The sequence below is a fragment of the Sinohyriopsis cumingii genome, chromosome 5, assembly GCF_028554795.1.
Source record: "Sinohyriopsis cumingii isolate HCF-2022 chromosome 5, ASM2855479v2, whole genome shotgun sequence".
Lineage (NCBI taxonomy): Eukaryota > Metazoa > Mollusca > Bivalvia > Unionida > Unionidae > Sinohyriopsis > Sinohyriopsis cumingii.
This window is the reverse complement of record NC_142965.1, coordinates 37,152,368-37,176,739: the sequence shown is the minus strand read 5'-3', so window position 1 is coordinate 37,176,739 and position 24,372 is coordinate 37,152,368. Positions and strand designations below refer to the sequence as shown.

General features: G+C 37.9%; 1 protein-coding gene and 1 long non-coding RNA gene across 2 annotated transcripts in view; one reads left to right on the top strand and one right to left on the bottom strand.

Annotated features, from left to right (window-relative positions):
- LOC149798951 (uncharacterized) overlaps positions 1 to 24,372 on the bottom strand; it is a 123,479-nt gene that overhangs the window by 70,163 nt on the left and 28,944 nt on the right. The window lies entirely within an intron of this gene.
- On the top strand, positions 2,001 to 23,902 carry LOC149798952 (uncharacterized). Its single transcript, XR_016420851.1, has 5 exons — positions 2,001 to 2,392; positions 2,904 to 3,025; positions 13,744 to 13,858; positions 23,235 to 23,341; positions 23,794 to 23,902. It is a non-coding gene; the product is annotated as an uncharacterized LOC149798952 (long non-coding RNA).

Here is a 24,372-nt window from a genome sequence, read left to right as displayed (position 1 = left end):
AAGTGCATAGGCCCATCATGAGTCTTTGAAAACACCCAATGTAGAACATAAACAGACAAAATAAAGACACAAATACATACTGTATAACACTTAGTTTAAAACCCTACTAACTTCTCCCGCACTGCATGGTTGACCACTATAGAATAATGTGGTCTCATAAATACGTTTGGATCTTTCAATAAAGCATAATCAGATAAACTAAATAAAGGAGGCCTAACGCGACCCAGGAAAAACACATAGAGAATAAAGAAGCGTGAACCTTGGATCGAGCGTAACCTACCTATCAACATCTTTAAAGACTATTATGAGGAACGACACATATTATCACTCGAATAATAAAATAGGAAATTATTTTTTTTAAACAAAGTCTAAATAGTACACCATTCCATCGTCAAAATTAGAAAACCATAAAACAAATTAAAAGATACAATATAACATCATAAAGGAAGAAATACAACTGGGAAAGATATTTGATCTATACTTGCTGTCTCAAACATAAAGAAAATATAGCATACACACAATATAACACCATTACATATAGCAAACACTGAGACCTAGGCGACATATAGCAAAGGTTACAAAACATTTCAAGGGAATGAACTTCGAGCAAGGTGAGGGAAACCAGACTCGGACGAACAACCCTTTAGATAACACTATGGAAACATAAATACCCCATCAAAAATTCTAAAAACTAAATTTTTTATATAAAATTTTGTTTTAATAAAACGTAGAACACATCTGAGGGGGAAATACACAAATATAAAATACTTTTTATTTTTTTTGGGAAATGGGGGCATCTGTCCGTTGCCCCCCCCCCCACTCCCAAAAAAGTGTGTGTGTGTGTGTGTGTGTGTGTGTGTGTGTGTTATTATACCCATTACATTACTTGCAAAATATATATGGTGCTGACATTTTCGGCAAGAGGGAGACCTACCGATATTCTGCATATAATTATTTTAATGTTTTTCAGAGCGAGAGTATTGGGGCCTGATCTGTTCAATATATTTCTCAACTGATACAGCAGGTATAATCAGAGGCGTAGCGGGGGGGGGGGGGGGGGGAAGGGGAGTACATATGTCCCCGGGCGCCAAGGTACAGGGGCGCCAAAATGAGGCTTACAACGTTACATTATAATAAGTAAACAAGGGTAATATTCAAAAATGTGATTAAACGGGGAGGGGGCTGGGGCGCCAATTTTATAGTTCGTCCCCGGGCGCAAAATATCATAGCTACGCCTCTGGGTATAATAGAGACCCCCCCCCCCCCGAGTTTGCCACAGAGCGCTCGTGTAATATACGGTTTAATACAAAATACATGATTGTGGGCAGGAATATACAAAATTTGGTCGATATACATGATCGTTGGTATCTATTCAAACGAGGGCCATGAAATACATTAGCAAATTCCTACAGTATTTTAAGGCAGGCGATTACGAATTATTTAAACCACGTTTTTCATCTGTCACAGATTTTATAATCATTTTGAAGTGGCTGCTTTATCTCGAGGAAAACGAGCGGTAAGTGTTATACAAAACAAAATCTTAATAGCAATTTGATCACTTTTGCGTCATTTGACAGTAAGAATAGTAATAAATAGAGGATAATTTCTTTTCCTACGTTAGGCCTAATACCTGGTATGTTTTTTAGTGTGGTACACACACAAAAAACAACCCAAAAACAACACTAACAACATTTTAAAAAACCCACAAAAACGAGTGCCGTGCCGAAGCCACGGGCTAAAATGCTTTATTATCATTTTTTTTTATTTATAGCATCAATCACAAATTGAAATATATACAGTATTAGCGTTGGAAAAGAAAGTTTTCTTTTTGTTATATTTTTTTTTCTCACCCTAGCGAAACACTTTCTGCAAATGACCTTAATAAAGAAAAATAATAAATTAACCTAAACCACTTTGAATGTCGACCGTATCTTTTATTTACACGGCATCATGCGCGGAAGAAAATACCAACTGAACCGGGATTTCAGACAGCAGATGAATTGAAGTTGATTCATTGAACATCATTAGCAATTGTACAATCAAACAGATGCAACAATGAAAAGTGGAACTATGAAAAATCGAGAATGTTAGATTTGCGAAGGATTTATTCCGAATCATTGTCTGCTAATAGAGAATTCATGTCAGTTGCTGTGTCGGCGATGCCCACACAGCGCGCCGTCCAAATGTGAAGTTGCGTTTTGCTGACAGACATAACACTGTGCCATAATTTATCTGATGGCATGTAAAGAAGCTGCTTAAATTATAGTATTTAAAAGTTTCTTCATTTTGTAAGAGCTCAAGAAATTAATTCTGGTTTGAAAGACAAGATGACGGTAAAACTCAGAAGACGTAGCTGTACAGTACCGTTGGTGTTGGAGACGTCATAATAAAGGTAACTGCGTTAACTTCGCTTTTTGTTTGGTAATTTGTTGGATATTATCTTTTGCTGATCTTCTTTGAGCTTGGAGTAAATTTTACATTCTGAACATTTTTATTTGCACTTATCTGCTTAATATGTATTGCTGGGATATCATATAGAATATGAAGTCAGTATAATGGTACTATATTACATATTTGAATGATAAAAGACTGGTAAATGATATAATGATAAACTACAAAATAAATAATTTGCCCAATATCCCAAATATGTTAATTAAAACAAACATTGAATGTAAATTCAGATATAATGAGCAGTTGTAAGAAGTAAGAAATAACATTTTATCCATTGAACCTGTTATGTGTTATCATCATCAGTTTTAAAATAAACACATGGAGACAAGTTTGCTTAAATTCTAAAATTAACACACACACACACACACACACACACACACATATGGTATTTTAATCTAATACAGAAATGGTGACATTGATATATGCAGACCAATAGTTTTTTTCTTCTACAGATATAAATTAAAAAGCCTAATTCTGAGAGTTTCACCTACAACATTCATGATGGGAAAGGGCCACTAATTAAGAGCTGACATATGTGGAAGAAAAATACCATCCATGTTGAAAAGGGCTAGAGGTAATGTGAGAAAACATAATTTATCAATCTTATTTAACATTATTGTTGATATTTTATCTCAACTGGTCAAAAGGCTAAGTGGGTTTATGTAATGGTCCAGAGTGTGTTATTTATTTCACATCCCCTTCTGTCTTTCAACAGTAAGAAATTAGCTACTTTGGAGTCCATAGTTCTGATCAATTTGTTTATATAAAACTTGGTTTTGGGCTTAAATCAACATCTTGGATAAATCTAATAATGAGCAAAATCCAAGTATATACATGTGATCATGTATAAGATTAGTTGAGTTTTTTAACCAGCCTAAAAGCCATACTTCCACAATATAGGCTAAAATCATTAAGTTGTCCTTGAAGTTTGATGAGTGTTAACCATTAATAATAATAAGGTGATCTTTCATCTGAGTATGTTACCACCGCATGCAATATTTATACATGTAGTGCAGTTTTTACTAAACGTAGAATACATGCTTATATAAATGAGATCTAGATTGAAGAAGTGAAGATGCATACAAATACATGAAGTTATAACCACTACTGCTGATTCAAGTTTGATCATGCTTGGCCATTGGGCTTATAGAGTCAAGTTTCACAATGATGCTTATTATGAGTGTGATAAAGGTATGGTAGTGAAGTGACCTTGCATCTGATTGGCAGAGTTTCTTATGATTTGCACAACAGTGTTTATGATCCAATTTAGATCTGACTTGTTTAATTATTTGCTTGTATGTCTGAGGCTATAAGCAAAATCTATGCATATAATGTGGTGGTTCTACATCTCACTAGCCATTCTTGCTACTGCTCTTAAAACTATTTCTCATTAATTTCATCAGACTTGGTGAATAGATTTATCTCATCAAGATATAGCAAAAGAGCAATTTTGTAAAAAAAATATTCATTCATATTAAACTCAAATTCTGCATCTGATTGGTTGACCTTGCAAATACTATAAGGGCTCTATTTCTGACAAAAAGATTATTTTGATCTAATGTAGCAGAAATGCTTATATGATCAAAACATTGAACATATTTGATGACAAATAAGAAATAGTTTTTCATGCAAATTTGATAAACATTGATAAATCGGTTCATATCATTAAAAGCTTGGAAGAGTTTGATTACATGTGAGACCATCACATATTAATCATTCTTTATTTAGAGAATTATTTTTGTCAGGATTTAGTAAAATATGTAAAATCAATATGGACTGGTTTTGTTATGTACAGCAACACTAGTTGTTTACTGAGTACTGAGGGAATTGGAGTAAGGCAAGGGTACATTGCAGTAGGTAACCTGGTTGACTTGATAACAGGATTTTAACACAAACATTTTTATCAGGAGTCTAGCATACTAACCATTGATTCACTGCAGATCCTGCCCCCATTAGTTACCTTTTAATACATAAAGCATTTGGGTTTTTTATGTCACAAATCCCATAGGGATTAAAATTAACATCATAGGTCTCACTGGATAGTTTCGTATTTTGACATCCCTCTAATTTTTAAGGTAGAAGGCATGAACCTAATTATCACAAGCCTAGCATTTATAAATTTACACATAAGCTAAATCTATAATGTGGTTCAGATTTACTTTGAGTTAGGCATGGAAATAGGTTGGCTTGTTGGTGACTGCCTGTCACAGTTAGATGAGCATTGGAGATCATATGCGTAACTTAGTCTGCAAATGAGCTGCCGACTTTTATTTGTGTCTGCTACAGAGGTAAATATAAAAAAATCTTGATGGTAGAGGGGTGATGAAAAGTATGCTAATTTGTTATAGTACTAGTGAACTTTATTCATGCATAAGGCACATACTGATTCTTTTAGTTGCCTTGTCACAGAAAAATATTGAAAATAGCTATTTCTAGTAAAAAATGAATGTAAAATGTACCTGCATCCTTTGACCCTACCAGAACCAAACTAAAAGCTCAAATTTGTGCAGCTGCTTTTGCTCATCACAAACATAATTGGGAGTATAACTGCTAACCCTACCCTCTAGCACACATTTCATTCATTCATTGGATTAAAGTCACGTGCACCTTTCGGTATGTGCGACTGTTTAGTTTGTACACGTTTGTGTACTTTTTGAATTTAGCGATTAACTTATACAATGCCCCCAAGCAAGCAAGCCGAAGCCCAGGTGCCCCAAAAGGTCCCGCCCAGGCTCTCATCGCTGCAACCTTCTCCATCGTTGTACTCCGTTGGTGGTCTGTTTCTGCATCCTGCATCTCCTTCCTCTCTCATTTCAGGCAGTAACCGAAGCACACCAGCAGCAGTATTATGAAATTTTCGTTGCAATCAATGCCCAGTTCCCTATATTTATTGGGCTATTCCTGTACTATCTTGCCAAACATGTGATTGTCACATACGCTTCAGATATTCCTGAGTTGTGAATTTTCCTATCTTTTGTAAGGTCTATTAAATTTTGTGTACTTTGCGTACTTGAATTTTCCGAAAATTTTTTCACATCTAGTACGCTTTTAGTAGCCCTTTATTTTGTTTTGGAGATCTCAATTTGGTTAAGTATTTCGTACGTGTGGCTTTAAACCAATCAGTGTGTTTCAGGGCCAGTAAGTTGTTGGTCAAAAGAGGGCTTTCGTGGGTCAGAATGAAAGCCCTATGTGGTAAAATTTGTTTGTAAAAAAGAAAAAAAAAAAGAAAAGAAAAGAAGAAAAAGGTGGGTAGGGAGTGTGTATGCTATATTTGTGTAATGGCTATAGACATTTTTGTTCGTTTTTCTGCTTTTCCCACATATCCCGACAACACACATTCACGCTCACTTTCTCATTCACACTTATAAGTAGATGTGGGGGGGTGGGTGGCCTTATTTCTTTTGTTTGATTTCGGGAAGGCAATTCTTTTCATACGGGGGGGTGGGGGTGGTTTGATTATTTGAGGCATACTCTTTTCATTGTTTCTGCCTTCATTCCCCAAGGTCTGCAAGTGTCCTGTTCTTTCTTCTTTTACTGCCTTAGGACGTTTAACTTCATCCTGTGCCTTTTCCTGCTCTTCTTTATTTCAGCTCTTTCTGCCTTATCCCGTGTCCATTTCTATTTTGGTCTTCTCGTCCTTTTGATACTGCCATGTTCACCATGAGATGTTTTCTTCGAGGGAGGTGGTTTGATTGCCTTTGTTTCCCTTCGCTTTGACCACTTGGCTATTTACCTGTTATTTTTGTTTAGCTTAGCTATTTGTGATTTATTTTAATGTATATTTTTTTTATTTTTATTTTTTTATATTTTTTTTATTTTTTTTTGATCCTACGGGACCTAGCATGCCGTTATAATTCCGAAACAGTGATTTTGTAATATTTTGTCCTTATCTGGTTTTTATTGTTCGGGTTATGATCGGCTGTGCCAGTCTGTGAACCCACGATACCGAGCCGGCCGTCACAATTCCCAAACAGTGATTTGTAATATTTTGACTGGTCTTTGATTTACTTTTTAATATTTTTTTTTTTGTTTTTTTGTTTTTTTGTTTTTTTTTTCCTTTTTTTCTTTTTTTGTTTTTTTTTTTGGAACCTACGGGGCTTAGCATGCCATTATAATTCCAAAACAGTGATTTTGTAATATTCGTCCTTATCTGGTTTTTATTGTTCGGGTTATGAGCGGCGGTGTCAGTCTGTGAACCCACTAGCCCGAGCCGGTCGTCACAATTCCCAAACAGTGATTTGTAATATTTTGATTGGTTTTTTTCTTTTTTGGTTCGATCTTTTAGGTTTATTGGTTTTAATTTCTTTACATGGTCTCTCTTTATACCCAACTCTTCATTCGGTTTAGATTTGTCCCCTTTTGCCTATTTTGTTAATGAATGTCATGATGTTATTATAGGTCATTCCTATGTTATTGTTTTTTGCCACAAGTAACTCCGGGTATGTCCACCGTTCTCCTATTTGTTCCTGTTGAGATTTTAGTTCGGCCCTTTCCTGGTTGTATTTGGGGCATATATTTATTAAGTGTGCGATTGTTTCTGGAGTTGGGCAGTAGGGGCAGTTTTCGGTTGGTCCCCTTTTTATGTGTTTCCCTGTGCATCCTGCCAATAGTGTTTTACCTGTTCTTATTCTATTTATTATTGTTATATCGTATGGATTTTTGAAGGTCGGACTTTCGACTTTTCTACTTACTTTTTACATCATCGTGTGTATTAGACTGTTTGCATCCGATTTTTCCCATAGCTCTTGCCACATGTCATTGATCTTGTCCCATGTTATTGATTTCAGTGACGCTGTATGCTATATTTTGGGCTTTTGGTTCGTTTGTGGCGTTTTTTGCTTCTGCATCTGCTTTGTCATTGCCTGGGATTATGGATGTGAGAGGGTATCCATACGAATTCAACGTGTTTGTTGTTTTTTTCAATCTCTTTAAGTAGCGATCTTGCATGATTAATCATATTAGGTCTGCTCTTGGATTGGTCTGTTGCTAACGATTGTAGTACACTGTAAGAGTCGCTTAGAATGACTGCCTTAGTTGTGGGGTATGTTAATGCCATTAGTATTGCCATGAATTCTACCGTGTATATAGCGCATTGGTCTGGGAGTCTTTTTCCAACGGCGACATCTAATTTTGGGATCACTATCCCTGCTGCAGTTTTATTTGGATTTTTGGTTTTTGATCCATCTGCGAAGATTTGCGTGTATGTCTCGTATTTGTTGTCAATGTACGTTAGTATTGATGCTCTTAGTCCTATCGGGTCATTTTGTTTTTGTCCTAGTTTACGTAAGCTAAGGTCTATTTGTGGTGTGGGACAGGTCCACGGGGGGTCTGGGTAGTACCTTATTTTTTCTGGGTTGATATTTGCGATTTGAAATTTCCTTTTTAATTCTATAATTATTTTCCCACTAGGTATTTTTTTATTTTTTCCTTTTGTATCGAATGGTTTGTCGCATGCTAAGAGGGCTTGTAGCGTGAGGTGGTTGGGTTGGTGTATTGATATTCGAGTCGAGTATCACAGCATCAATTCCTTCCGCCTTAGGTCTAGCGGGGGTTCTCCTACTATTATTAAGATATCTTGTGTGGGGGTACCATTTAGGACGCCGGTGCATACCCTTAGCGCTTTTGATTGGACTGTGTCTAGTTTCTTTAGTAACGTGGCGTTCGCCGCTCCATATACCTGGCAACCGTAGTCCAATTTTGCTCTTATAAGTGCTCTATATAGGGTAACGAGTGTTTTTTGATCAACCCCCCAATTCACCCCTCTGAGGTTTCTGTGGAGGTTGATGTCTCGTTTGCACTTCGTTACGAGTTCTTGGATATGAGCTGCCCACGTGAGTTCGTGGTCGAATACCATACCTAGGAGTGTCGCTTGTTTTTCGAATTTGATGGGTACCCCCTTTAGGGTTAAGTTTGGAGTGGGTGGGGGGTGGCCACCTCCCGGATTGAAAACTATGCCTACTGTTTTTAGAGGTGACAATTTAAATCCCCATTTATCTGTCCAATTTCCTATATCGTTTAGTCCTTTTTGTAAGTGCTTGGTCGTTTCTCTGCTGGCTGGGTTGCCAGTTTTCCATACGGCGCTGTCATCGGCGAATTGGGATAAGTCAAGGTGGTTGGGTTTTACCGCTGTTTCCAGGTCGTTTATCATTATATTAAATAAAGTTGGGCTGATTACGCTTCATTGTGGCGTGCCATTTTCCAGTTTGTATCGTTCGGAGTAGTCTTGTCCTAGTCTGACTTGTATCTTTCTATCGGTTAGGAAGTTAGCAATAAATTTGTATATATTGCCAGTTATTCCGTATGGTTTAAGTTTACTTATCAGTCCCTTAGTCCACATTAGATCATATGCTTTTTCCATGTCTAAGAAGATGGCTGTAACATATCTGGATTTTTAAAATTTTTCTCTAGATGCTAATTTGACAGCGGTTTCTAGTCTCATGAGTTGGTCTATTGTGCTTCGGTAGTTGCGAAACCCGCTCTGTGTATTAGCTAGTAGTCCTTTGCTTTCTAAATGGTATTTCAGCCTGTTGTTTACCATAGTTTCCATTATTTTACATATATTGTCTGTTAGTGATATGGGCCTGTATGATTTTATATCGCTTGAGGGTTTTCCAGGCTTAAGAATCGGGACCACTACTGCCTTTTTCCATCTTATAGGTATGGTACCGGTTTCCCATATTTTATTAATGAGGTTAAGTGCAATTGTGACAAGTTTTTTGGGTAGGTTCTTGTACATTTCATACCCCAAAGTATCCTCCCTGGGGGATGTGGTCTTTTTGCCGGCGAGGGCCTTTCTCCATTCGGCTTCTGTAAACGGAAGGTTTAGTGGGCCGTCATTATTTCCTGCTTCCTTTATGTTGTCAGAGTTGCTTTCCTCAAATTGCCTTTTATGATTTTTAAACTTATCCTCTAAGTTGGTATTGCTACACATGTTGGCGAAATAGTTTGCGAATAATTCTGCCTTATGTTTGTTGTTTTGTCCAGGTATGTTGGGGGTTATTGATTTAGTTTTGCCTCTCATTTTTTTAATTCTTTGCCACACCTCCTTCGATTTTGTGTTAATATCTAGTTTTGAGCAGAATTCTCTCCATGAGTTTTGTTTAGCTATCATAATAGTTTGCTTGGCAGTTTTTTCCTTTTCCTTGTAATAGTTAAAGTCCCTATTATTTTTAGTTCTTTTGAATTTGTTTAGAGCTCTTTTTTTCTCTTTAATTGCTATTTTACATTCATTATTCCACCAGGGCACCGTGGGTTTGGGTGCTACTCCTTTAGTTTTAGGAATTGTTTCTTGGGCCATTGTGTTAATGGTTTCTGTTAATTTGTCATTAAAGGTGTCAATGTCCCGGTGATATATGGTTTCTGGGTCGATTGAGTCACCTATCTGTTTGAACCTAATCCAGTTGGCCTGTTCGTATTTCCATCTTGGTGTGAAGGACGCTTTATTTTGAGGTATTCTAATTTGTATTTCTATATTTATAAGGTAATGGTCACTTCCCATAGGGTCGCTTTCATCAACTTGCCAATCAGAAATGCCTGTTAATCTTGGTGTGCATAGAGATAGGTCTATTGCTGATGTGTGGCCTGTTCTGTCATCTATCCGGGTGTGCATTCTGTTGTTTAGAAAAACTAAGTTGCATTTTTGTGCCCATTTTTCTACAATTTTTCCTTTAATGTCCGTCTTTTGACTCCCCCATAGTTCATTGTGCGCATTGAAGTCCCCGCATATTACCACCCATTCTCCACAGTCTTTAATCATTTTGATTGTTTCGTCTGCACTTAAATTGCGCTGCTCATTTGTTTCATAGAGGTTAACGATTAGTACCTGCTTAGTTTGAGCGGTTATTTTGACTATCTGTATTTCGAAGTCATTGGGCGGTCTACTATCTGTTAATTTATGCATTTCTGATGTAATTCCATCTCTAACAAAGGTTGCTAACCCCCCTCCTCTTGCTGTGGGGGATCGATGCTTTAGGTATTTGGTGTTGTAGCCTATGATGTTTGGGATACGTGAGGTATCATTTAGGTGGGTTTCCTGTATGCATATAACATCTGGTTTTCTTTCCTGTTCAAGTATTTTGTTATTTAGTTGGTCAGCGTGGGCCCTAAGGCCGCGTGCATTCCATTGCCATATTTTGATTTCTGCTCTGGAATCCATCTCTAGTGCAAAAAGTCTTAATAGTTTGTTTAATTTACTGTTGTTTTCGTTTTATGCGTGTTTCCTACCAGTGAGGGTGCTACCTATTTATTTTGTTTTTGGTATCCTGATTTTTGTTTTGGCCTGCTTATAGTTTACCCCATGGGAGATCATATATTCGACTATTAGGGCTTCTCTAAGAGCCCTGGGGCATTCTGCGTGGTTTGGTTTGTGGTTACCACTACAGTTAGCGCAGTGCTGATTGGTGGCGCTACATGTTTTCCGGTCTGGGTGGTGAAGACCACATTGATTGCACCGGAATAGGTTTCCGCAACTCTTAGAGTAATGCCCCCAATTTTTGCTGTTGCCACAGAACCGTGGTTTGTTTTTGAAAGCAAAAATTTTTTTAGCCTCGAGTTTTTCGGCTATTTTGATAGTTTCTGGGGTGGCGCCCTTAAAAAAGAGTACCACTGCAGTGCTATCCTTTCCCCTTCTTGTTTTTAGGCGGATTGCTTTCTCTACTTCCTGTCCTTTACTCCTTATGTAGTCTACTATTTCATTGGTTTTATTTTGAGTTGATACGTATATGACTCCTTTGTTGTGTGTTTTTGGGGGGTTTGGGTCTATGTGTTGTTTTGTTCTGTTGTGTCTAGTGACCTGAACATTTATTTGGTCTATTCTTTCAATTTCCATATATTTGGCAATCTGTTGTTCAGTGGTGCATTTGATTATCAGCAAGTCGTCTCTAGTGCTTTTAAGCGTGAATTCTCCTTGGTGATGTTTGTTCAATTGCCATGCTATGGTTTTAAAGGCTAACTTCGTTATTTTGGAATTTACTTCCTTGACGAAGAGAGTCAGTTCAGCGGGGTGTTTCTTGTTTTGGATATTTTGCAGACTGGTCTTTTTTCCCCTGGTGTTTGTCTCTTTAGCTGACTTTGTTTCGTTGTCCATAACCGGCTTGCTGGGTCTTGTATTCTGACAGTTAGTGTGTTCCTTATTCTTTCTAACTGGTATTTGGGATTTGGTTTTCCTATTATTCTTACCTTTTGTTGAGTCGTGTGTGACTGCTTTATTTGTGGTAGGGTGAGGGCGTTCTGTTTCATCTAGTAGGTTCTCAGTTTGAGTCCCCTGGCTGCTAGTGTTTTTAACCAGCGTGGTCTGGGTTGTTTTTGTGCTTGTTGAGTATTGTTCCTCAGTTTGGGTACTCATGTCGGATGTAGTTTTGCGGTTACTCGGTAGATTGTCCACATTCTCGTTTACGCTTGGTGACAGGTAGAGTCTACTCATCGAGTCAGTTGGGGTCGAGTTGAAAATTGGCGTTAAGAACTGTATCTGTCGTTTTTCTCTTAGGGGGGATGAGACTGCTTCGGAGTAAGTTTGCCTTAGTTTATCTGCCTTTAGGTTGACCAGGCAGCTGAGATAACTATTTGATGATGTGACATTAATTTTGTTGTTATCCATCTTGAGTTTCTTTATTTGATGTAAGGTATATATGACGGGATATTTCTTTAGTTTTAATCCTGGGTTTGTTTTGATTTCTTGCAATTTATTTGAGTTTAATTCTAGCTTAAAGCTATCTGTCTTAACTATACTTTATTCTACTTAGTACTATGAAAAAGCAACAGCTGTAAGGGGATATGCAAATAGCTTTTATTCTGATTTGTGTAATTAATTATTATATTACTATTATCCAATTTAAACTTATTGAAAATTATTTTCTAGCCAAATGGTCAAAGTAAAAGGTTTTACTTACCCCGATCCAATTTTCTTTTTAAGATCTTTAGAGTTTTTAAATACAGCCTTCTAATTATACAAGTTTCATTACATTGGTCAATAATTAGTCACATGTGATGACACTTGTAACTAATCAAACCACAGCAACTGAGAGCAGACTAAGCACTGATATTTATATGGTACAGTGGCAATATACAGTCTGTCTGCCGCAACACATGAAACAAACTGGACAAATCTGAAAGCCTTGAATTTGACTTTATTTATCTGTATGGTAGAACAGAACCTGAGTTGAAAAGCTTTTAAAGAAAGACCTTGATATCAAACCTAATAATAACTGCAGGAGTTATATTATGGATAATTAACCATTCTCTCAGTTTCAAACTGGGCATTCCATCCCATGGGGTTCTAAATGTAAACCAAGTGTAACTGATATCCTAATGAACTGTAAAGACCATAGCAGCACAACAGCAGGGGACCAGGTATGTCCAGATCCAGAAATCACAGACCAGTTTCAAACTGATGATGAACCACATAAAAATTACACATCTGCTAGAACTTATGTTATGAAGATAACTTAAATTGCATTATTATTAATCCTCCTCCTCACATTCATCATAATTGAGATGCATCATATATGTTTTATTGTAAAATAGTTTATGCAACATAATTCAGTGAAGACCTTTGCTGCCAATTTACCAGTGAACCATTTGTTTCAATGAACATATTTTATGTTGTAACAAGGAGCATCATTTAAACATTATGATACACTTATCATACCTGTATATGAAATCTTAATACTAACACTTATACTTGCAATACTACTACTAATAAAAACACCTGCATTGATAATTTGATTATGTTCAATTGGACTTGTATCTAAATGATCACCAGCTGTATGAAAAGACATATTTTAATATATAGATATTGGATGGAATACTAGTTACCACAATTGAATAGTCATATGATAAATGATATATTATTTTAAACAATTTATATTTGCAGTGAAACATACTTTTACATTATTTTCACTTAAATTTCATTTATAGAGCAGTACACTCTGCATTCATTAAATTACTGAAATGGTTATAATACAACAACAAATACTGCAACTTCCAGAATCACAAAAATCAAAAGATATAAACAAAAACTTCCCTACATGTATCAACAGTTGTCACTTAATAGACAGAACTCTGAAGATTTAGAATAGGATGTTAACAAATTAGGTATTCAAGTTAAAAAGAAAAAAATACCAAGTAAGCTTACTACCAAAAAATCAAACAATAACAGTGAATTTTAGTACATTCCCAGGAAACAGAATATATGATTTTTCTTAACTTGATCTGATACATCTTAAATCTATAGAAAATGATTCATATTGTATGACTAAAATATTATGTAAACAAAAATTCCATCACTTTTTTCAGATGCAACATGCATACCCCAACCCATCCTTCTTGATCATAAAGTATACCAGCATTCCACTATAAGATGGGGAGCTGTAGTGGCTCAGTGGTTAGCTTTCTGGACCTGTGAAATAAGGTAGGTTCAAATTCTACCATCAGACCAACCTGGGTTAGCTACCATGGTGTGTCCTTGGGCAAGGCACTATACTTAAAGTGCCTTGGCACTAAATAACTTACTTGTGTTGGTTTACCATAAAAGGCCAAACCAAACACAAAAAAACAACAACTTTAAAATATGAGTTTTGTCAATACTAAGTAATTGAAAATCATACTGAAGAAATGTTTTTGTTAATACAGATTAATGGATCTAAAAAATCTCTTTCTTCTGCAGGAGTTTAAAATGTTAAATTAAAAAGGTCATGGTACACATTGCTTTGTTCGTACACATCAGGCTCCGTAACCCATATCCAACTAAAAATTTTAGTAGAGTCTGAATAAAACATATTTTAATCTGGATGATAATATTCTTTCTCCATTCATATATTACACCACCAAGATTGATCCAAATAAGATTACATTTTGCTATAACACTGAGGATGAGTATGCCTCTTAACAACTTACAAATGTGGAGAGAATGGAGTTAAACTGAACTTTGATTTCTTTTCAACCATAGCACAAGATGATCATTTATTATGAAAAAACCTGAATAAAGTTGGAGTTCATAACCATGACAGTCTTGATACAATATAAATTCAATATATTATTGTTGTCTTGAGGTATAGTTCTGTATATTACAATCTCACACAAGATCAGGGTATATTTTAGTACCATACAGTTAATTCGGGATTGTATTAATACCTATTCTGGTGAATGAACATTAAATAAGATTTACTATTTTGGAACCAGTTGCAATAAAGTTTACTAAACAAGAGAAAATATGACTTTACTATAATATCTAAAATGTAAAATCTGCAAACAGAATACTTGCTTGACTTTACACTTCAACTATATCATAATATTTATTTGAAATGAATTTATACAAATGGCATTAAATTTGGTTTCAGGCTGGTAATGACAATGGTAGTAGTGAATAGGGACGGTCTAGGGACTAGGGAACTTCCATGTTAAAAAGGGTATATCCACTCTGGGGACTATGTAATTTAACATGGGAGAAAAAAAAAAAATATCCATTCTAGGGACAAGGGGAATTTAACATGGGAGAAAGAAAAAAAACTATTCACTCTAGGGACAAGGGAAATTGAACATGGGGAATAAATCGTGGGACTGTCTTGGGACTAGGGGAAATGGAACAGGGTCGGGACCCTATTTTAATAAGGTCCCGACCTGATGGGTTTATGAAAATGGAACAGGCGAAAATTGAAACAGGGAGGGGTCTCTATTTTTTTTTTATTTTTTTAAACAAAAAAATAAAAAAAGGGGTAGGCAATTGAAAGTCAAGATCTTTTCGAGAGATAGGAATGGCCCTGAAAAGGGCCTTTGGTTTTATGTTAATATACCCTTAACATAAAGGGCATCTGTGACATCTTCTTCTTGACCTTAGGCTGTGCCTGACTGCAGGACCATAGATTAAGACTCTTTTGAGGCATCCTTGATGCTCCACATAAGATTCTTCGCATCCACAGGCTGGTGTCTGTCCTGTGGATAACTGTCCAGTTGGATCGGACATACATTGATATGTCCGTCCGGAACATCATCGAAGACACAAGCGTTGAAGATTGTACATCGGTCCACATGTTGGGGTGCTGAGTAACAGGTGAAGGAATGCAGTGAACTGTACTTATTTATAGGGGGAGGAAGGATTGAAACGGATTGAGTTTGTTGACCAATCCAAACACGCGTTACAAAATTCAGTCAGCCCACGTCCAATCCGAAGAGAGCAGTCTGTGACGTCACATAGTCTATATAGATTCGCTAGCGCCTGTGCGTAGTCAATCTAAGCGACAGTTTTTCAACATGACGGAAACTCAGAAAACGATCAGTTTGGGTGCACTGATGGTGGAGACTACCCAAGGGAACCCAGACTTACTTTCAGAAGAGGTGAATTGGGATTTTGTGGATTTTTTTACCTTGCAAGAATTTGTTCCTGAACCTTCGTCACCTTCTCCTTCATTACCGCACATGGAAAATTTTAGACAGAGACAGAAAGAAGAATTGGAGAAATTTATACAACAGCAAAAGGAAGCGGAACAAGCTTTTCTCCTACAGCAACAGCAGCAAGAAGAAGAGGTAAGAAAAAAACAAGAAGAAGAAGACGCAGCAGCAAAGAAACAAGGGTGTCAAAATCAAACGGTCACGGTACTGTTAGACATTTTAGTTAAGAAGTCTGAAACAGATGTATCAGACTTCTTTATTACGGCCGAAGAGAATACGACCTTCCCAAGCTAAACACTCCAACCCTGTGACTACGCCTACTGCACCATCCTTAGTGATTTCAACGAAATCATCATCAACAGTACGCAGTCCAGAAGTAGGCCTTGGCCATGGCAAAGGCTTAAGACAGTTAAAGTTGATTGTTTAAACTCACCCCTTACACCAAAAAAGGCCCTTTTCAGGGCCATCCACGTCTCTCGAAAAGAGATAGGCTTTCAATTGCCAATAACTAAAAAAAAACATTTTACCCAATAGTACCTGTCTGTGTATGAGTGTGCGTGAGTGTAGGTTCTTATTTTAAAATCAAAACCCAAAGACACTTACCTTTTATAATTAATTTATTCTTTTATAAATATTTACAATTCACAATTCACAACAGAGCACTTTAAAAAGTTCATAGACTTATTCTGTCTCATTGTTCACTCTCTGTTTTTTTAATTTCTTCACCGTCATAGTCTTTTCCTCCTCTTCCTCCTCACTTTCTTCCCTTCTTTTCTTCTCCTGTTTCTTTTTCTTCACCTGTCTGTTTTCTTCCTCTTCTTCTTCCTCTTCCTCTGAAGAATCCCTCTCTTCTTCTGACTCCTCTTGTTTCTTTTTTGGGCAGTCTGGTGACCAATGTCCTTTTTCTTGACAATAATAACAGGTATCTTGACTTTTGTCTCTTCTAACCCCTTTTTTTTCTTTTTTGACGGTCTGGACACTCTGAAGACCAATGCCCTTTCTTCTGACAGATATAGCAAGTATCTTGACTTTTATCTTGAAAGGAAGGAGAGTAGTCCCTCGGCTGGTCTGAAGAGAATTTTCTAATGACCCCTCGCAAAGCTCTGATGAAACGTTCAGTCTTGGTAGTCTCTTCCATTGTTGTGCTCAGTTTGAGAGTGAAATGAATAGTGAAAGGACAAGACACATACCCTTTATATACGCTGGTCTGCTATGACTATAAATTAATCCATGGTGTTTAAACTTTAGTCATTTGACTTTTTGCTATCGAGATGAAATGATCCAATTCATTTGAGAAGAAAGAAGAAGAAAGTAAGAGGCAGAAACGTGATCTATCGCCTCGTACTAGGGCTGAAGTCTTGGCACAAATTCATGCCAGTGATTTTGAAGAGGACATGAGTGAACCAGAATCCAAACCCTCTAAACAAAGTTTACCACCCTTAGTCAACCCTGAAAAGTACTATGACATTCGAGAGACGGAAAAGCGTCCCTCTAGAAAATTTAGAACTACGGCTTACAAATACACAGTGAAGTTTAAAGATTTCAAGTCTGAAGTACTGTTAGAGAAAGCAAAAGGGTTCATCACCGACATGTGGGATTCTTTGCTCACCACACTCAAGCGACAATGTCAACCCAAAGAAGATGATCGCTTGAGACTTTCCATACAACATGACGGCTTGAAATCCCCTGTTTGGATCGAGTTTAGCAGCCCTGCAGAATTGACCACTTCCAAAGTCATGGACAAGATTCAACACGTGCAACAATCTAATGACCAGTTTGACATCACCGATGGAAAAGCCACACTGGACATGACCCACGTCTCTCCTCCTCAAGGGACCGGACAATGCAGAAAGACCTTATTGGTCAACAACCTTCGCATTACCAAAACAAGTCTTGTCCAAATTAACAATTTTCAAGACCACATGTGTTTAGCCCGAGCCATCGTGGTGGGATGAACCTATGCCGACAAGAACGACACGGTAGAATGGAAAAGAGCCTGGGAGAACATTCGAAAATCGAACCGAGCCAAACAACGAAATGAAGCAGAACTTCTGTTACAACAAGCATGCCTGTCCAAAGACACATCCTGTGGCATTCCTGAGATGCAAAAATTGCAAGATGCCCTAGCTCCACGATACACCTTGAAAGTGCACCCTCAAGAAGTGCGCGGGTCTCTGTTGTTTCGAGGGAAAGACTTTAAGGATGGAAAATACATTCACCTCTATCATCACGATGACCATTTCGATACCATTACCACTATCACTGGATTCCTGGGATACAAATATTACTGTGAGAAATGTGACTTATGATGGTTATAATAATCGAGAGCAACACAAACATTGTGGATCGAAATGCTCAGGATGTTTGGCCTCTCAACCCTGTCTGAGCAAAGGGCAAGAACCAGTGCATTGTCCTGCTTGTCTGCGCACATTTGTCAGCCCTGCCTGTTACCAACAACATCTGAAGATGCAAGGTTCACAGAAGAAATGTGCTTGTCAACTCCTGAGATTGTGCCCAATGTGTGGACAAGGTCTATGTATCAACAGTACCAAGGCACACGTATGTTCAGGAAAGAAAAAATGTCACATTTGTCACTGCATTGTGGACTTGGAACACCAATGCTACATACACAAATACCAATCCCAACCAGAGAAAGAGGATGGTCACAAGAAGAAGAAAGGCAATTTCATCTTTTTCGATTTCGAATGCATGCAAGAGATCAGTATTCACATTCCTAATTTCTGCGTGGCTCATCGAGCGTGCGAGAAGTGATTCAAGAACCTATCTTGAGTTATTGCCCTCACTGCAGTAAGATTCCTGGAGGGCGTGAAAAAATCTTTCAAGGACCGAACACACTAGCGGATTTCACACAATGGGTCTTAGACCCCATCGACAAGACGTGGAGCCAAGAGGACATCGAACATTATTATGGAGATTGTCATTGTCATGCCACGGTGATGGCTCACAATTTCTCCGGATATGATGGACAGTTTCTTTTGAGATGTTATACGGAACGTGGCATCGAGCGTCCTAAAATCACTTTGAACGGAGCCAAAATCATTTTCATGCAAGTGGGACAAGTGCAGTTTAAAGATTCGATGAGCTACTTAGCCATGCCTTTGAGTCGAATGCCTAAAATGTTTGGAATGACAGAAATGGCTAAAGGGTACTTTCCACACTTTTTCAATACAGAAGCCAATCAACACGCCGTTCTACCCCATTTGCCTCAGGCTCACTATTACGACCCTGACAACATGCATACCGAACGAGAAACTTTCTACGCTTGGTACCAGGCTCACGCCTCCGACCCTTTCGACTTTCAGGAAGAAATGCTAAAGTATCGTCGTTCCGACATGGACATTTTACGGCGATGCTGTGGAAAATTTCGAGAACTGTTCATGGAACACGGAGGGGTTGATCATTTAAAAGAGGCTTGCACCATTGCCAAAGCGTGTTCCTTAGTCTACCGACAACGATTCATGCTTGAAAACACTGTGGCTGTCATCAGTCCTCAAACGACCAACTATGTCAAACGTCAATACTCGGTCAAAGCCCCATGCTGGTTGCATTACTTGTGCGACAAGGAAGACAAATGGATTCAGCATGCCCGCAACGGACAGGGCGAAAGATCATCGGAATGCATTCGGTCAATGGCTGGGACTTAGAAAACCCCAAGATCATGTACGAGTTTAACGGTTGCTTATTTCACGGATGTCCCGTCTGTTACCCTGACCGCGGCACTAAAAATCAGTTCTTACAACGAACCATGGAAGACTTGTACCAGGCCATTTGTCAGCCACGCCTAAAGTTAGAACAGGAAGGATACCAAGTGGTGGAAATGTGGGAACACAAATACAATCACCGTTTGAACACCGATCCCGAGTTTAAACGCCTCATGGAAAGTTACCAGTTCATGGACCCCCTGAACCCAAGTAATAGTTTGTACGGAGGAAGGACCAATGCCACCTGTTTGCTGTACCAAGCTGACGAAGAGAAAGGAGAAGAAATCATATACTTGGACGTGTGTTCACTGTATCCCTACGTGTGCAAATATTGTTGCTTTCCTGCAGGGCACCCACAATTGTTCACCGAACACATCGACCTAAAAAACATTCGACAATACGAAGGCTTGATCAAGTGCAAAGTTTTGCCTCCCACGAACCTATACCATCCCGTCTTACCTCGCCATTGCCAAGGCAAACTTATGTTTCCTTTGTGCCGTACTTGTGCTGAAACGTGCAACCAAGATCAACCTTGTCATCACACCCAGGAAGAACGGGCCTTGACGGGGACATGGGTCAGCGTAGAATTGTTCAAAGCTCTGAACATGGGATACCAACTGTTAGAAGTGTACGAAATTTGCCACTTTCCCAAGACACAATAATTCCACAAGGGTGACCCCACGCAGAAAGGCATTTTCGCAGACTACGTGGATGCCTTTTTGAAACTGAGCAAGAAGCCAGTGGCTATCTGTCCTGGTGTCACACTCCCGAAGACCAAAAGACATTCAGAGAGAAATTCTGGGCACAAGAAGGCATTACTTCAGATCACATTGAGAAAAACGAAGGCAGGCAATCGTTTGCCAAAGTGATGTTAAATTGCTTGTGGGGTAAAATGGCACAATGACCGTGTTTACCCAAGACGGAGTATTTGACCGAACCTTCCCGCTACTTTCAGATGATTCACGACAAAGCCAAATTCATGAAACACGTGGACGTCGTTCGTGAGGATTTGATCTTGGTGAATTACGAAGAAGATCTGAACTTTGTAGAAGATGACCCCTTTGGAAATGTCATCATTGCAGCTTACATGACAGCTCATGCTCGCTTAAAATTGTACGAAGCTTTAGAACTGTTAGGGGAACGTGTCTTGTACTTTGACATGGACAGTTGCATTTATATCGATCACCCGAGTCAACAGCACCCTGACATCGAAGGAGACCGTTTAGGAGCCTGGACAGACAAGCACCCCGATGACAAGATTCTAAGTTTTGTTAGTGGTGGTCCCAAAAATTACGGCTACGAATACTGGGCCATACAAGGAGAAGTGCACACGAAGTGTAAAGTGAAAGGACTTACTCTGAATTATCGTACCAGTCGAGTGGTCAACTTTGGCATATTGAAAGAAGCCTTGCAGTCTAGAGATAGTGACCACCTATCAACCCAACAAGATTGTACGTTTACCCACACACCACATCGTCAGTCGACCCTTGGAAAAAGTCTATCAAATCGTGTAGCAGAAGCGAGTGCGGCTTCCCACCCACTTTACTTTGCCGTATGGACATGTCGGTATAAAACATTGGTTGTAAGAGGATAGCCACCCACCAGAAGGATGACTTCGCCGCAGCAAGAATCGAGTGAGAAATCCAGTGAGAACTCCAAGTTCAAACCCTACCACTTTCCAGTCTTCTTACCTGACTATTGTGATTGTGCCCGTCGATTGGACATGTTTCAAAAATGGCCTACGGATAGGGAAGGATTACCTTCTTCGTATGTTTTAGCTAGAACAGGATTTGTCTACTTCGGACCCGAGTCAGGATTGGGATACGAAGTACAGTGTTTCGCTTGCGGACTGAAGTTACGAATGGATCTATGTATCTACAAAGATTCAGCTATTCTGGAACATACTCGATGGTCTCCGCACTGCCCTTACCTTTCAATGGCCTTTCCACCCATTAAACTACGGTACAATTATGACGGTACCTTAGAGACGGTACCTTCCAAAACTAGACGTAAACACATTGCATCCTATTTCATTGTTGTTTCTTTTCCACATAATAGCTTATTTTTTATAAAATGTTAAACTTTACTAATCTTTTTTCAAGATCACTTTAGTTTGCAAAAATACGTCTTGTCATTTATTGGCATTCTACATTGAATTTTGTAAACTAGCTATAAACCTGACCTAATTACTCAACTTAACTGCTGACAGAAACAGTCTACAGTAAATGTATTTCATTTCTATAGCTCGATGGATAAACATTACATCTTTTAAAGCTGTGCACAGAATAGGCCGACATATCACGAGTCAGGAAAACATGGGGGTGGTATCCCCTGTGTCCAAAATTAATATCATTTTGAATAGAATATTCTAGTGACAATTGCCTCTTTTCAAATGGTAAGCATTGCTTTTTTTTATTTTCATCAATCTGTCAAATTCGGTATGCATTTTGCTTTAATATTTGAGATGGAAACCTTAGGTGCATAGAAATGTCAGACAGCATTGTACATCATGGATGGTGTCCAACATACTTTTATGATCATAAAACAAAATCCCATTTTTTAGTTATGGCCACTGATTTAAAAAATATTCATCCAAGCTAAATATAATAATAATAATAATGAGGACTTTGTATAGCGCCTAATCTTTAGAAGCTCTAATCGCTTTGCAACATTAGACAACATAAAAACATACACAATGATATGATTACAAAAACAAACACCATGAAATTAGAAAACATAAAAAACATGCTGAGAATATTTAAGGTAGTTAACATTATTAAGTCATTAAGTTTGTTTTTGTAGTCAGAATAAGTAGTTTTGAGAGCACTCTTGAATGGGATCACTGCGTCTTTGTGTCTAAGTTCAGTGGGCAATTCATTCCATGTTGCTGGGCCCTGGTATGCAAAAGAATGCTGTCCATGTGACTTTGTTTTCATAGTGAGAATAATGAGTATATGATTGTCGGAAGAGGAGTGTAAGTATCTTGCTTGTGTGTACACATAGGTGAGGTCGGATAGGTATGTTGGACTAGAGTCTGTCAGTGAAACGTAGCACAGAGAACTAATGTTGTGTTTGATTCTGGATCGAATGGATAGCCAGTGTTGGGTACAGAGCAGCGGGGAGGTGTGCTCTGATTGTGGTACTCTAAGTATGATCCAAGCAGCTATGTTTTGAACTTTTTGAAGTCTCTGCAGTAGATATTAAGATGAACCAGACAGAATTGAGTTACCATAGTCCAGTCTTGAAAGCAGTAATGAACACACAAGTGTTTTAGTGGCATCAACTGAAAGATATCTGAGAATGGAGCTGATGCGTCTCAGCTCAAGATACGCAGCCTTGCATATGTTCATGACATGTTGGTGCAATGTGAGAGTACTGTCCAGAGTAACACCTAGGTTTTGTACTGATTGTGTGAATTTAATGTTGGTGTTGCTGATATTTATTGTGTGAGGTAAAGGATGTGAATGAGAAAGTCTTTGATAAGTAAGTATGGCTTGATTTAAATTGTGTTTTTCATGTGACTTGCCAGAGATTTTTAAATGAATTGATAAAGTAACTTGAGACACATTTCAAAGTACATGTTTTAAAAATATTCCATTGATTATTGCTGGCATTTAGAAAAATGCAATGCATCCTTTGTTGTGAAACTTATTTTAAAACATTGTATTACTCATGCAGAAGCCTGCTTGAAAACTAATGGCAAAGCAAAGGCAAATGGAATGGAAGAGACCATATCAGAGACCCTCAAATATGCACCCAACCAACGCAGAATGATAAAAAACAAGGTAATCCAAATGACTCTTATTTCATCAATATTGGATTCAGTTTCGTCTTTTAAAGCATAGTATTTGCAAAGCGGATGCATTTCTAAACTGATAACAAAATCAGCTTATCCTATTGCCCAGGACTATCAGAGCTAGAGTCCAGCTAACTACAATATGCATATATCTTGTCTGATCGGACAAGTGCCTCCATTTGGAATTTTTATTCACATGAAATATTTGGATGAAATAAATTCATCTTTGTGCAAATTGATTGCACCATCCACTTGCCAGAAATGACAAGTAAGTGCAAAGTTATCTTGTATCATGGCTTAATGATAGTAAGGGAAGCACAAGTGCAGTGAAGAAAATTTCATACATTTTTATAATGCTGATTAACATGACTTCTGCATATGTAACTAGTGCTGAGATGATATGACTTTATTTAAGCATTACAATTTTGTTTTAATTTGCAGGTGCCTGAGCAGAAGAAGTAATAGATAAACTTTACAGTGGAGTTGGAGACTGATTCTGATTCATAATCTTAATTAAATCTAGAAAATAAACATTAAAGTCATATTAAAATATCTGTTGTATTGTTTCCTTCTTTCATTTTTCTCTTAAAAACAAATGTCTGAACCTTTAGTCTGTAAATTCAGTGGATTCCTTATCAGCCCATCTACTTTTACTTTACACCATGCTACTTTAAAAAAAAAATGAATTATCCCCATTGGGGTAGGTCCCCCCAACCCCCCACCCTACTTTGTCAACTTACCTGCCACATTTAAATCTAATGGAAGGCCCTGCTGTAAAGCCTGTTAGTAAAACTACCCAACAAGAGGATTTCATACATTTGCAACTCCTAGATGGATGGTAATGTTTTCATTTTTGTAATGTAGATTTGGACATTCTTGCCACCAGTATGGAATATGTGTTTCAGAAACACAAGCAGCTTTCATCAGATTTGCATATAGGTTTTATATGTTGTGAGTATGTTGTAGGAAGTTTTTTTAAATAACATCATATGAGATGATGCCAGTGGAAATGGCAGAAAA